Source organism: Adiantum capillus-veneris, chromosome 29, assembly GCF_014529385.1.
Source record: "Adiantum capillus-veneris isolate H3 chromosome 29, ASM1452938v2, whole genome shotgun sequence".
In the NCBI taxonomy this organism is placed as follows: Eukaryota; Viridiplantae; Streptophyta; class Polypodiopsida; order Polypodiales; family Pteridaceae; genus Adiantum; species Adiantum capillus-veneris.
The window spans coordinates 136,436,934-136,451,373 of NC_140959.1; the positions used below are offsets into that span (position 1 = coordinate 136,436,934).

At 45.5% G+C, this 14,440-nt stretch overlaps 1 protein-coding gene across 4 annotated transcripts in view; it reads right to left on the reverse strand.

Annotated features, from left to right (window-relative positions):
- LOC147419958 (putative ABC transporter C family member 15) overlaps nt 1-14,440 on the reverse strand; it is a 222,328-nt gene that overhangs the window by 148,965 nt on the left and 58,923 nt on the right. The window lies entirely within an intron of this gene.

Below are 14,440 nucleotides of genomic sequence, written 5' to 3' on the forward strand. Positions count from 1 at the left end.
CGCAAGATGGCCCATCTGACGACAAACACTGATTCGGGAGGCTCGAATACTCCACGCTCTGACGGAACCAACCGCCACTCACCCGAGGTAGAAGGATCACCTTTGGGAGAGTGTGGATGCCCCGAACCAAAACACGAATTGTAGGAATGTCGGCCGCCTTGGCAGCTACACAGGTTGCCATGCAGGGTGTCTCGAGGACAATCCCAATCTCTAAGCCTATCGTGGAAGGGAGCGGAAGGTACTCCCTCTTCAAGCCGAGGAAGCAGACTGAGATGAGCAGATATGCCTCCTCACTAAGAACGTCGGTAGCAGGCTCGAAACCATGGCGCCACTGTCGAACATGTGCCCAAATTGTTAGGAATTGAATCATGCTAGCTAGGGTGGATGAAAGAGAAACATAGCGCAAGTGTGTGAGTGTGTGTAAGCAAGATTATCACTCAAGTGAATTAGGTTCCAAGATAGAATTAGCTTGGACTCATAAACACAATCTTGAGTATTGACTTAGCTTAGCACAAGCTCACCATAGACAAGCATGTAGTGCAAAATAGAGTTGTGTTTATTCATTCATGAAATGAGCTTTAAGTAGCTCTACAGCCTTGCTCCACAGCATGTGGGATAATTCCACTTTCCTCTCCTTGACTCACACTTTAGGACAAATCTCACACTTTACAATCCTTCCCTTGAGGTTTGGACTATGACAAAGTACTGAAGATACAATATCCACACGGGATGATAAGTTGGTATCCACATAGGCTGACAAAGTCCACACAGGATGGTGATACCCACACAGGATGATAAAATCCACACAAGAAAATAAAAGTCCTCCATTACAAGTAGAGAGGCTGCATCTTCAAAATGGGTCTTCATAAAAGACAAGGTTGTTCTCGCCTTCATCTTCTTTGTCTTCTACCATGTGAGCTGATCCTTTGATAGGTCTCTTCCCTTCGTGGCTTTTGTTGTTGCTGCTTTCTCCACTACTACTGCCTCCATTTGAGTAGCATCGAGAGGGAGGGTGTCCCTTCTTACCGCATTTGTTGCAAGGTTTGTTTGTGTAGCAGTCTTTCGCTACGTGTCCCATTCATAACACTTTCTTCCGTTTGTTGATGTCGATGGCGAATATCTTCCCCTTGAGTATGTTGTGATAAAAACACCTCCTGATGAAGTGAATGATCCTTTTTGCTTTCTTTCTTCGGCTTGGATTGATTTGATGACATCTTGGAAAGGTGGAGCCGGTTCTTTTTCCTCAAGAATTGTGACTAAGTGGTCATAAGAAAGTGGAAGTGCACTTAATAGTACGGCTACTTTGTCGTCTTTTGGTACTTCGACCTGGATGTAAGTGAGCTGCATGACAGTGCTTTTAAGCCTATTTACTAGGCTAGCAATGTCCTCCCCTTGAATCATAATGATTTTGTAAAGTTGTCTTTTGAGACTAACTTTACTTCTTTTGGCCCTGGCTCCAAAATTACTTTCTAGGACATGCCAGGAAAGATGTGCATGTTTACATTCGTCTATGAAATGCACATAGTTGTCATGCAAGGAGGTGATGATGATTCCTAACGCTTATTCGTCTTTGGCCAAATTCTGTGCACTTGCTATGAGTGTAGTTGCCCTAGGGTGCACTCCATCGGGTTCGGTTTGTTGCTCCAAGGCAGTGCTGATGAGACAGACCATAAACATTTTTTCATTAGGTAACCTCTTAACTTCATTTGCTAGGTATGAAACCCCTCCCAGTTGAATTTTTCTATTCCCTTGTCCCCCATTTGTGCTAATAGAGGGGTCTTAGCTTAGGAGACTCTCCTAGCCAGTGTCTACCTTTTTACACGAGCACAAATAGCCCTTGAAAAATTTTATTGGCAAGTTGTGCTTGGTTGCAATGATTTAGGGTTTAATTGTAGGGTAGAGAGAGAGAGAGAGAGAGAGAGAGAGATCCTTTTGTAAAGCTCCTCTTCACAAGGAGGTAGTGACCTTTGTTTTGATTGGTGGTGTTTTGAAAAATGTTCTCCACTTGGAGTTCCTGAGAGTTATGCACAAGAAATTACCCTTGAAGCCTTCTGCTTGTAGAATTTTTCTTGTGGGAGAGAGGCCTTAGTGAGATCTTTGAAGTTTCAAATCTTGACAGGGTTGCCTTTCGATCCTTTTGTTGAAGCTTTGATGTAGGATTGCCTGATTCTTGCTAGAGGCTCGCGGGATTGTGTCCTTGTGGGAAGCCTTGGGGCAAAGGGGGGCCAAAAGTAAAGGCACTCCCTTTGGGAGTTTTGAGTGCTTCAAGGGCGTGGGAAGGGGGGGCCCATAGGCTTCGTTAAGAATGGCTGAGCGCGCGGGGAACTGCAACCATCGAATGGCGGACGCAACAAAAGGCCAAACCGGCGGCAATCGATCGCGTGAGGAACCACCGGACGGTGACAAGAGCATAATTTAGGCGAGGGGTGAGCGTCCGGCCGGACCGAAAGTGGAATAGACTTTAGCTGAGCGCTGTCTTCAGATCCGCCAGCATCCTGCCCACGTGTGAGCCCAAAAGGCCTTCCCCTTTGACCAAAAAACAAAAAAGAACCTTATTTAGGGTGTCTTCTCATGGGCTTGAAGGTGGTGACCTACAAAAAAGGGGATTGAGCATTAAATGCTTCCCATAGGCGCGCACACACACACACACACAATTTTGAAGCTCAGTTCTGCAAGAAAAATAGAGAATGGAGATTAAGAGCTCGAGGTTTGTTCAAAGTGTTAATCAACGAAGTTTAGCTTAAAGTTAGTACGGACGGGCTTGATTGAAAGTTCTCGAGACAGGCTACGCACACACATCAGCTACAAATGCTAATTTTGCTAAAATAAGGAGCAGCTTTTGAATTCAAAATGCAAGTTCCTGTTGGCTAAATTAATGCACTCTAATGCTAATTAGGCTTCCAATTGGCCAGTGAGTAGTGGCCCAAGAGTCTTTAACTCAAGAACATGCTCATGCTAGCCAATGTAATACTAATTAGGCATGAGATATGCAATAGAAGAGCAGACCTAATGGATCTAGCTAATGATGATTAATGAATGCTAACTGTACAAACATGCAAGTGCATAATAGCAAACCTAGCTAGCATAACCGTGGCTCTGATACCAATTGTTAGGAATTGAATCATGCTAGCTAGGGTGGATGAAAGAGAAACATAGTGCAAGTGTGTGAGTGTGTGTGTGTTGTTACCATATACATGTGGTAGTGATGTGTGTGAACACACTAGGACCGCCGGGGCATTTTTTCCCTCTTTAGGAGGTTTTTTCCCCCGTGCATTGTATATACGCCCATCACTCTAGGGCTATCTATCTTTCCATTGCACACTAAGGAATACACTCTCTATTGTGTGCCTTGAGCTTCCTTCGTCTTCTCCAAGCTGTGTGTGTTTCTCTACAACCCTAATTCCAACAATTGGTATCAGAGCAGGTCACGTTCTCCCGGGCTTAGTCGCCAGCTGCTCCAGCACACGCCTGCTCACTTTCTCCGATTTCAGTGAGCTTTGGCAAGCGTTCGCAGGTCGACAAATATTTTGGGCGAGCTCGAAGAGCTCGGTCTGCTCAGAATTTTGATTTGGGCTCATTTCGGCCTCCGTTTCCACTACGGGCAGTACTGCACAGGTTATTTCGTCATTTTGTGCAGATTTTCTGTCAGTGCCGTTTTCTGCATAACAGGTGCCTTATAGTCTTCTACGGTTTGTGCTATATAGCACAAGTTGTTCCCGCTCCATTTCTCCTATTTTCGGGCAGTTTTCACATCAGGTGCAGCATTTACCATGGCTGACAACAACAACACAGATGTGTTCAAGATGTTTGCTGCTGAGGACAGGTTGGATGGGGACAACTACCCTATGTGGGCTTATATGATGCAACACGTTCTTGTGTCAAAAGGTGTCTGGAACATTGTGCAGGGCATTGATGTACGTCCTAGTTCTGAAGATGTAGGCGATATTGAGGATGTTGCAGGTCTTGCTGCAAGGATTGCAGCTGTTAGAGTTGTTTTGCCTACAGCAGAACAAGCTCGTTGGGATGTTAAGGATGCGCAGGCTCATGCATTGATTGCGTTGTCTGTGAAGCGCACCATTATTCCTCACATCCGTTCAGCAAAATCTGCAAAACAGGCTTGGGATATTCTAGCAGGTCTTTATGCAAGCCGCAATGAGGCTAAAATTGCTTTGCTGCGTAAAGAGCTAGAGTCGAAGATTATGCATGAGGAAGATGATATGGACACTTTCCTTGCTAGTGTCAAGGATATCAATGAGCAACTCATTTCTGCAGGTGAAGTCATTTCTGACAGTTCCCTTGTGCAGACTGTTCTTGATGCCTTACCAGATTCCTACCAGACTTTTGCTAGTACTTGGAGACTGATGACCCAAGGAAATCCTGAAGTTGTCAAGTTTGATGCATTATGCACATTGCTGTTGCAAGAGTCACTTTCTAGAAAAAACAGGACTAGGCAGCGTGCAGTTGAACAGGCTTTTATTGCTTCTCAAAGAAAGGGTGGTAACAGTAATGCAGCCACTTCTTATGGTTCTGCTGCGAGTGGCAAAATTTCTGTTCCTAATGCTTCTGCTGGCAGCACTTCGTCTGGCAATTCTGGTGATAAGGGCAAAAAGAAGATGCGTTGCCATTATTGTAAAGCCAATGATCACTTGATCAAGTCGTGTCCTAAGTTGAAGGCCAAAGAGGCTAAGAAGAAAGAGGGTGGTTCCACTGCAAATGCTGGTTCCACTACAAATGCAGCCATTGTTGAGTCTTCTGTGAAAGGAGATTGTGATGCTGATGTTGATGCAGAATGGGCTTTTAGCGCAGAGTGCACTTACAATCATGTTGTCCATGATGCATGCTTGTCAGTTGCTGCAGATTCACATGTGTGGTATTTCGACAGTGGTGCTACAAAGCACATTACCTCACATCGTGAATTGTTTACCTCTCTCGAGTCTGTCCCTCATGGGAATTCAGTCACTTGTGCCAACAACGTCTCTTATCCAGTTCAGGGAGTTGGAAAGATTGTGCTCACTGCTGCTAATGGCAGTTCCTTCACACTTGTTGATGCACTTTATGTACCTGGGATCAAGAAGAATCTCTTGTCTGTATCCGCACTTGCTAGACTTGGACTTGTAGTCAAATTTGTGGATGACAGATTTACAGTTCATGATCTCAGTTTTGGTGATAAAATTGTTGCATCTGGGCTTTTGTGCCGTGGGCTGTATAAGCTCACTTTGTATGACAAGTGTGGACAAAATTTTGCAAATGCTGTTGCAGATTCAAGGGCTATTTCAGATGCAAAACTTTGGCATGCACGTTTTGGTCATCTGAATTTTGCCAGTTTGCTGCGTTTGCAGAAATCTGATATGGTTGCTTCTTTGCCGCCTCTTGAAGCACCTATCAAACATGTTTGTGAAGGCTGTATTCTGGGTAAAATGCAGCGTTCTAAGTTTCCAAAGGATGGTTCAGTTAGGGCCACATGCAGGTTGCAGCTTGTGCATAGTGACGTTTGTGGGCCCATGCAAACTCCGTCCTTGGGCAATTACCTGTACTTCGTGACTTTCATTGATGATTACTCCAGGCATGCGTGGGTATTTCCGCTTAAAGCGAAGTCCGAAGTTTTTATGTGCTTCAAACAATTTTTGGCTATGGCTGAAAATGTCTCAAAATGTACTATGGGCACCCTCCGTTCCGATCGAGGGGGGGAGTATATGTCTCATGAATTTAATGCATTTCTGGCTAGTCGTGGGATAAAACACCAATGTACAGTGCCTTATACACCTCAGCAAAATGGTGTTGCTGAGAGGAAAAACAGGTCACTAACGGAAATGGCACGATGTATGGTCAAAAGTCAAGCTTTGCCGCATTCTTTTTGGCTTGAGGCCATCATGTGTGCCACTTATGTACTTAACAGGTGTCCTACGAAAGCTTTGCAGTCTATTACTCCATATGAAGCATGGCATGATAGAAAACCTTCTATTGAGCACATGCGTGTTTTTGGCTGTTTGGCATATGCTTTGGTGCCACAAGTGCAGCGCAGAAAATTGGATGATAAGGCTGTCAAATGTATTTTTGTTGGTTATAGTGTTGAAAGCAAAGGTTACAGGTTGTATCATCCGCAAACAAACCGTATTTTGGTTTCACGGGATGTAGTGTTTGTGGAAGATTCTGTTCAACCCTTGCTGTCATGTACTAGAGACAGTAATGTAAGCTCACAGGACATTTATGACACTTTGTTGCCTCTTTTCAGTGGTGGAAATACGAATGTAAGTTCCAATGAGGCAAATGTACAGCCTATGGGGGTTTCTGAAAATGTTTTAGAACAGCCTATTACTGATGCAGATGTACATGATGTACTTGATGAGGAAAGGGCTGAAAATGAGCAGGCTAGCGGTATGCCAAAATGGCTGGTGCACACTTTGCGTGACAGTAAATTGGATGCACCTTTATCTAGTCGTACTCGTTCTTTATTGCCGCCAGACTTACATGCTTTTTCGGACTCAGATTGGGCTGGTTGTTTTGACACGCGAGTGTCCACAAGTGGTTTTTGTTTCATGCTTGGCAGTTCGTGTATATCATGGTTGAGCAAGAAGCAACCTACTGTGGCCACTTCGAGTTGTGAGGCTGAGTACAGGGCAGTCTTCACAGCTACGGTTGAGTGTGTATGGCTCAGACGCCTTATGGCTGACTTGGGTGTTGGACAGGACACTGCCAACACTATCTACACTGACAGTCAGAGCGCATTGGCAGTTGCGAGGAACCCAGTTTTTCATGCTCACACATAGCACATTGAGGTGCATAACCACTATGTCAGGGAGAGGCTCTCAGCAGGAGAGATCAGCTTGGCTTATGTGCCAACACAGGACAACCTTGCAGATCTTTTCACAAAGGCATTGTCTCGTGAGAAGCTTGAAGCTTTCCGCAAAGCTTTGGGCTTACTCCCCTTTGTGGACTGATCCTGTCCTCAGGGCATGGCACTTCCCTTTACTCATGTGCCAGCTCTCGTTCACCGCATCACTCCAGGGGGGATTTGTTACCATATACATGTGGTAGTGATGTGTGTGAACACACTAGGACCGCCGGGGCATTTTTTCCCTCTTTAGGAGGTTTTTTCCCCCGTGCATTGTATATACGCCCATCACTCTAGGGCTATCTATCTTTCCATTGCACACTAAGGAATACACTCTCTATTGTGTGCCTTGAGCTTCCTTCGTCTTCTCCAAGCTGTGTGTGTTTCTCTGCAACCCTAATTCCAACATGTGTAAGCAAGATTATCACTCAGGTGAATTAGGTTCCAAGATAGAATTAGCTTGGACTCATAAACACAATCTTGAGTATTGACTTAGCTTAGCACAAGCTCATCATAGACAAGCATATAGTGCAAAATAAAGTTGTGTTTATTCATTCATGAAATGAGCTTTAAGTAGCTCTACAGCCTTGCTCCACAGCATTGTGGGATAATTCTACTCCTCTTCTTGACTCACACTTTAGGACAAAGCTCATACTTTACACGAACTGCCCGGATGGCCAGGGGGCTCATCGCAATGACCTTGGACGCCATCTTAGGAGTCTCAAACTCTATTTGGTAGTAGCCACGCCCGAGAAACTGAACATCGAGAATCTTGCCCACCTCTGCTAAAAGGCGGGCTCGAAGAAGATCACACACCTCTGCTCTGCTAGGTCAGGCACCGATGATCTTGCAGATGACGGAAGTCGCTTGGAGACGCTCTATCTCTGCTGCCAGGCTTGCTTGCTCTGTTGGCGAGAGAGCAAGTCGGATGGTGGGCTCTGAAGGGTCAGGCGAGGGGGCTTCTGGAGAGTCCCTCTAGGGCAGAGCATGAGCCTCTATCTGTGTCTACTGCTGTGAGTGGGGCGAATGATAAGAGCCAAACGACTTCCGAGAAGCTACGACTGCGAAGGAAAGGCCCTCAGAGTCGAGGCGGAAGGAGGAACCGACGGCAAGGGGGGGGATGCGCAAGGGAGAAACGGGTTGGGGAAGCTGTATGCAGCGAGCTGGGGGCGGGAGGGGCTGGTGCGAGAGGGCGAATGAGCGAGCTGGGGGCAGGCGCGCGAGGGCGGTTGAGCAAGCACAGGAGGCTGTCTACGCGCGAGAGCTGGCAACACCAGCGTGCAAGGCAGCGACAGCGTAAGGGCGAAGGGTGGGACATCAGCGATGGCGGGGGGAGGAGGGCGCGTATCGCAGTAGTAGCGAGCACTTCTCTCTGTGTATCATCCATTTCGCAGTTAATGCCGAATGGTTCTTAACTAAGAACCACCGTTCACTTTACCTTTCTCTTTCCTGTCTTGGAAAGCCAGTATCTATTCCGGAACGAGTATCTTCTCACTCTTTTTCATTTCAGGTTGATCCGAGAGCTATCACTTCTCCAAAGCCATCATCATCATCTCATTCATAATCGTGTTATATGCTCACAAATAACAGGTTCTTCCATACAACATATTTCATAAATTCATAATGCTAATTTATCCATAATGTTCTATCAAAAATCTATTCTGGAAACGAGTATCTCCTCGTCCCACTGTATTTTCCATCTGTCAGTCATCCTTATTCTTGTGCCTTGTTGGGGCATCGTGCAGTGATATGTCCTTATTCTCGGCATTCAAAATACTTTCTTGCTTTGAAATATTCATCTCTCTGGTCGTCTATCAGTCGATATCGTGTCTCTCTGTTCTTCTGTTAGTCGAGATCGGGTATCTGTCTCTCGTCTGACTTGTTGAAGGTTCATCCGGTGGGTAAGTCAAGTTACCCGAATGCATAGCGAATCCTTGCTTAGCATGTCCCATCAATTGTTGAATGGACTCTGACTTCTTCTCAAGGCAGTAGTGTCGAATTTCTTTGGGAAGTGCACAACAAAACCGCTCAATCTGCTCCTTAAAACTGATCTTCTTGAAAGAAGAGGTCGGAAGGAAAGTATCCCAAAATCTTTCACAGTAATCATCCAAAGTGTCAACCCTGATCATCCGAAGGTGGTTCCAATCTGTTCTCACATCTCATTCGTACTCTTGAGTGAGCCATGAAGAAATAAAAAGTTTCTTGGCAAAGTTTCTCTTTCTTTGGCATATTGTGGGTCCTTGGCAAAGTGGAGCATTTGCTTTGCGCACTCCATGATGTTGACGTTGCATCTCCATGAGTTGATACTACGTAGGGCGAGGTGGCCCATACTCGTTCTCTGCTAATCCACTTGAATTTTCCGTACCGTTTCCTGTTTTCAAGGTGGCAGGGAGAGTCGTTTGATTCTTTCATGAATCCATGTGTATCGTGAGAAGAAGGATCGGATTTCCCAGTAGAAGAGAAATCGACCGTGCTCTGATACCATTGTCACAATCTTGGTCACCCCCAAGAAGAGATCCGACACAACTTTAAAATAATAGTTTAATTTGGTCGACACGGCTAGGCATAGCTCCGTGCCTAGAGAGATTGGCCCCAAAGACTGGCGCCCCCTTCGGTATTTCTTTTATATTAATGCTTGATCAAAATACAACTCCGGCAGGTCCTCAGCTCTCAGACTCTGCGTCCAGATGCCCTCAAGAGTGAGGCCCTTGGGCTCCTTTTATTCTTACAAGGGATGCCAAAAGCAAAGCCCCAAAAGTAGTTAAACTCAAAAACAATTGGTCCAAAAGCAACTGGTCCCAAAAATTGGCGGAAAAGCCACAAGCGTAAGTTGCGAAAATCCGTACAGGCTGCATTGTCAGCGCAAATCACAGAAATCCGTACTATTCTGCCACGTCAACAACCAATGCAAAATCTGGGTGCCATGTCATCAGCCGTATTGTTCCTGCTCGTGCCACGTCATCTGCTCTGTCCACAGTGGTCATGCCACGTCATCAATTTGTGACAACCTGTCTCAAGAGTGTAGCTCTCGTCTCTCTACACTCCTCATTATACCCACTTTTCTAAGGCATACTCCCAAAACGTCTGTTGTGCCCGGGTTGGGTGTGCAGGTATGCCTCTACTGCTCCATCATGTAAAGTCTCTATCAATCTCTGGGTAAGCTCCTCTAATGGGTGTTTCGGCTCCTCTGTGGCCAAGCGTTTGTAGCTACTATCCACGTAGACAGAGTGAATCTTCGATGTAAAAGTGTATCGAGTATGCGTAGATGCCTGGGCCAACGGACCTATACTAAACATGTGAGCTATTGTTACCCCAACAGGCCTAGGGCCGACTGTAAAATCATTAATAGATGGTGGAAAATTGGGTTGAACCATAGCATAGTCCACCGTGCTAGCCCCATGTATGTGAGAAAACAAGTGAACCATTCTTTGCCAGAAATCTTTGTAGGCCATTCAAGATGGAAAGTCCATGTGCAGTCCCCATGTCTATCAAATAGCTCGCATACTCATTATGCACCACATCCTGTGAGCACCTGGCCAATTCCACATCACAGACATCCAACTCTCTTAACATCTCCTCTGAGGTATCATAGACCCATAGGAGGATCACATCCCCATCCCTACATATGTCCTCAATCAATGTATCTTTTGCACTTATACATTTTTCCATGTCTGATTTTCACAACTCACTAGCAGCAATAGCATCATCTAACATACAGCTTCCATTACCTGCACCTTTGCCCTCACAATAGCTTGCATATCCCCTTTCAGTGCCATGTACATCTCACCACGCTTATCGAGCATCTCTTTGTCCATCTCTTTCCTCATATATGCATACATAGCATTTCTATAATTCTCCGCAGTTGCATACATCTCTTTCTCAATGTCTCCCCTCATATGGTTCAACCCCGTCTTACCTTCTCAAATATTAGGTCATCCTTTACCCTAGATAGTTTCTCTGCTCTGAAAGAACCGGGCAATAATGTATTGTCCCAACTTTTCTTCCTGAATGTAACCTTTGCTTTGGGAGGGGTTTGATATGCATCTGGATCTCCGATAATGTCTGGTTGGTCCATCATAGGAGAGTCCCCCGTGCCATTGCCTAAGGAGCACCCTTGCTTAAGCTACCCCTCAACTTATTAAAAATTCGAGGGCAAAGGTTTAGAGCACCCAAATCTGATGTAGGATGCCGTTCGATTTGAGAGCGAGGAAATTATCGATCTACAAACTAACACGCGTTTAGTGTTCGAACAGCAGAATGTCACGCGTTTAGGGTTTTATGTACCTTGCACACTGCCCCATAGGCCTTGTGTGCTGCATTGCAAACCCTCTGGGCTACCTTTCAAGCCCACATTCGTGACCTATTTCTATCTCTATTGCGCCCTATTGAGAGAGATGAAATGATATATTAATGTCTTCAAAAGGCCAAAATGACCTATAAGACCAATCCATTACAAATTGGTCAATCTGATACCATGTCTTGGTACAAAAAAGAAGAGATGCTAAAATGAATCTAGAACTGCTACTAGCCAGAACTGTGTGGGGTATGTGTGACCACTGATACAATGGGTGCCCAATACAAGAGGGTGATATAATGGGTGATAATCCATCCTCATCTGTACTTTGGATGTCGACATAGTATGGCTCGAATCCTCTGCTCTATTCTCTGTCGATGCTGTGAGATCCTCTCACCAGTCGTGGGCGTCTCGATCTCCCTAGCTCCAATGCTCGATCAATAGGAGTACCGTAAGTGTGAGTATGCCCTGAGCTTTGTAGTGGTGGCTACTCCTCTATCTGTCTAGTGTCTGGTGTGAAGAAATCAGTAATCTGTCTCTAGATTGTCTCTTGCCAAATCTCCTCAATAAACTATCTCAGTGTGTGTAACTCAAGTAGATACAGTCCAAGACATCTCTTGTCCTATTAGCTCATGACTCTGGAGAAGGGTCTAAAGCCCCCTCTCAATAGACAGTGGAAGCGGCCCGGTATCTAGTAACACATTGTACATTGATATATATAATGCACCTCCGTCTCTGGCTCTATATGGCATAGGTGGCATATCCTACTAGCTGCTGGTATCCCTCTGAATCTACCAATCTCAATCTCGAGCTGGTGTGAAGATGTCCGTATCTGACCAATGGCACACCGTAACCCATGAGATAGATGTGTACCATATAGCTGGATCGAATCACAAGTCCGTCTCATGTGAGTTGGATAAGATGGTCTCTATAGAAGCCATCTTCGTGCCCAACTGCTGTGTCAGCTCTATCCATGTCCTCCCTGGTGTCCAATTGGGTTAAGTCCTGGCGAATGAGTCAAGTAATCTCCACCCATGTAAGAGACAGCAATGGTGCATCAAGGGAGTATTGGAAGGGAGGCAGTTGTCCATGTTGAAGCCATGTATATGGAACCATGATGACATTTGTGCATACCAGCATGATGTGTCCCCTTGTAAAGCTAATTGTCTGGAGGACTCAAGGGCCAATCTGGCATATCTATCTCTCGTAGTATCCCATAAGGTGTGTATAAAGGAGATTGATCTGGTAAGCGCTTCAATCTCCATAGGGGAGACTGCTAACTCCTCTCTAATGACCTTATGTGGCACGGAGGTCTTGGCTCTAATCAGCCAAGAGATCATAGATACCAAGGGCCTCTCCAAAAAGGGTCCCCAAACCTGAACCCCATAGAGCATAGCTAAAGCTACCAAGGTATCAGAGTTGTTCAAGGTTCCTGGAACTGAACCAATGAACACATCCTCTCCAATCCTCCTCCCAAGGCCGCATACGCTTTGGTCAGTCTAGTCTCTGCTGCTCTTTTCAAAGAAAACATTGGCCCAACGAAGACTACCCTAAGTTAAGTATGCATCTGTGTACTCCACAGTCTCCTGACCATAAGTAAATGTAGGTGTTGGTCTCATGATCCACTGTGGTGTGTTACTAGACACCATAACCTTAACCTTGCTTTTACCAAGGTTTACAGACAATCCACTATCCTCCGCAAAGCTATGAAATGCATCCAAATGTCGTTGCATACCCTTCGGTGAGTCAGAGATCAACACAATGTCATCATCATATAATAACAACGGAATCCACGTCCCTACCAGTTGGGCACTCTTGCCACCCTCTCTGTCCACGTAATCAGAAACCTCATCTATACACATACCTCATCTATATAATAACAATGGAATCCATGTCCCTACCAGTTGGGCGCCCCTACCACCCTCTTTGTCAATGTAATCAGAAACCTCATCTATATACATACCAAATATAGCAGGAGACAATTGACAACATTGTTTCATTCCAAAAGTGGAGTGAACTATTTAAGTATCCCCTCTAAAGTGCGAACATGTCCCTTCACTGATTTGTATGGAGCCTTGATCCCCTAAATCAACTCAATTGGCACTCCCATATCCTGTAGTCTGCGCATCAATCTTCTCTGGGCACCATGTCAAATGCTTTGGGGAAATCCCCCTCTAAAGTGCGAACATGTCTCAACACTGATTTGTATGGAGCCTTGATCCCCTAAATCGACTCAATGGGCACTCCCATATCCTGTAGTCTGCGCATCAAACTTCTCTAGGCACCATGTCAAATGCTTTGCGGAAATCCACAAAGCTACAATAAATCCGTCTCCCATGTGCTCCACCCTCCTCAATAATGGCTCAAAGTGTCAGATTATGGTCAAGAATGGAGAAGCCTCTCCTGAAACCGGCATGTCCCGCTGCTTGTATGCCCTCACTCTCTGCTCGTCTACTCAATTGTTGCTAAAGGATAGATGCAAACAACCGTGTCAATGTGTGTCCAATCATAATAGTAGAGTAGTTTCTAGGCTCCGTTGGATCACCTACCTTGAAGATAGGCACAAAAGTAGACAGTCTCCAAGTCTCAAGTAGAAACTCACACATGACACGATTGAACAGAACTGCAAGAACCTCTACCACCATATCTCTAGCATGTATAAAGTGCTCCGCTACTAAACCATCATGATCATATGTCCTCCTAGTCCTCATCCTGTCAATGGCAATCTCTACCTTCTCAATGGTAAAGAAGGCACTCATAGATGGGTTGCGCAAAAAATTCAGCCTTGGACTCTGATGTTTGCATACCTCCGTCAGCAAGTTGTTACTTCCTCTTTTGGCCATTGGCAACCATCTATCTGGGAGGTGGTTTTGGCAAGATGGAAGGGCATATTCCTAGTTGTCCTCTTGCTTCCACTTTGGTATCTGCCTGGAAAGAGGTTACGATTCATCTTTCATAGAATCCTCGGCAGGAAGGTGATTCGATTCGTTTGGAGAGTCTCCACATGAGCCGGGCATTCTCTCTTACTCTGGTAGACTGCTCCCCTCGCCAAGCTTACTTTCTCTCTGGTCGTGGCATTCGTGTGGTTGAGGATGTAGTTGATGAGGTCGGATATACTTTTGAGTTTCCCTTCGCCGCTCGCCGTTTTAGATTGGGCATGCATTACCGTCGGTTTTGGAGAGAACTTCAAAGCATGTTGCTCGACTTTCTTCCTGTTTCACCTTTACCTGATGGTGATCGCATGTCTGATTGGGTTCTTCAGGAAACGCCTTTTCGAGATATTTCTGCCCGTCAATTTATGTCATGGCTTGCTG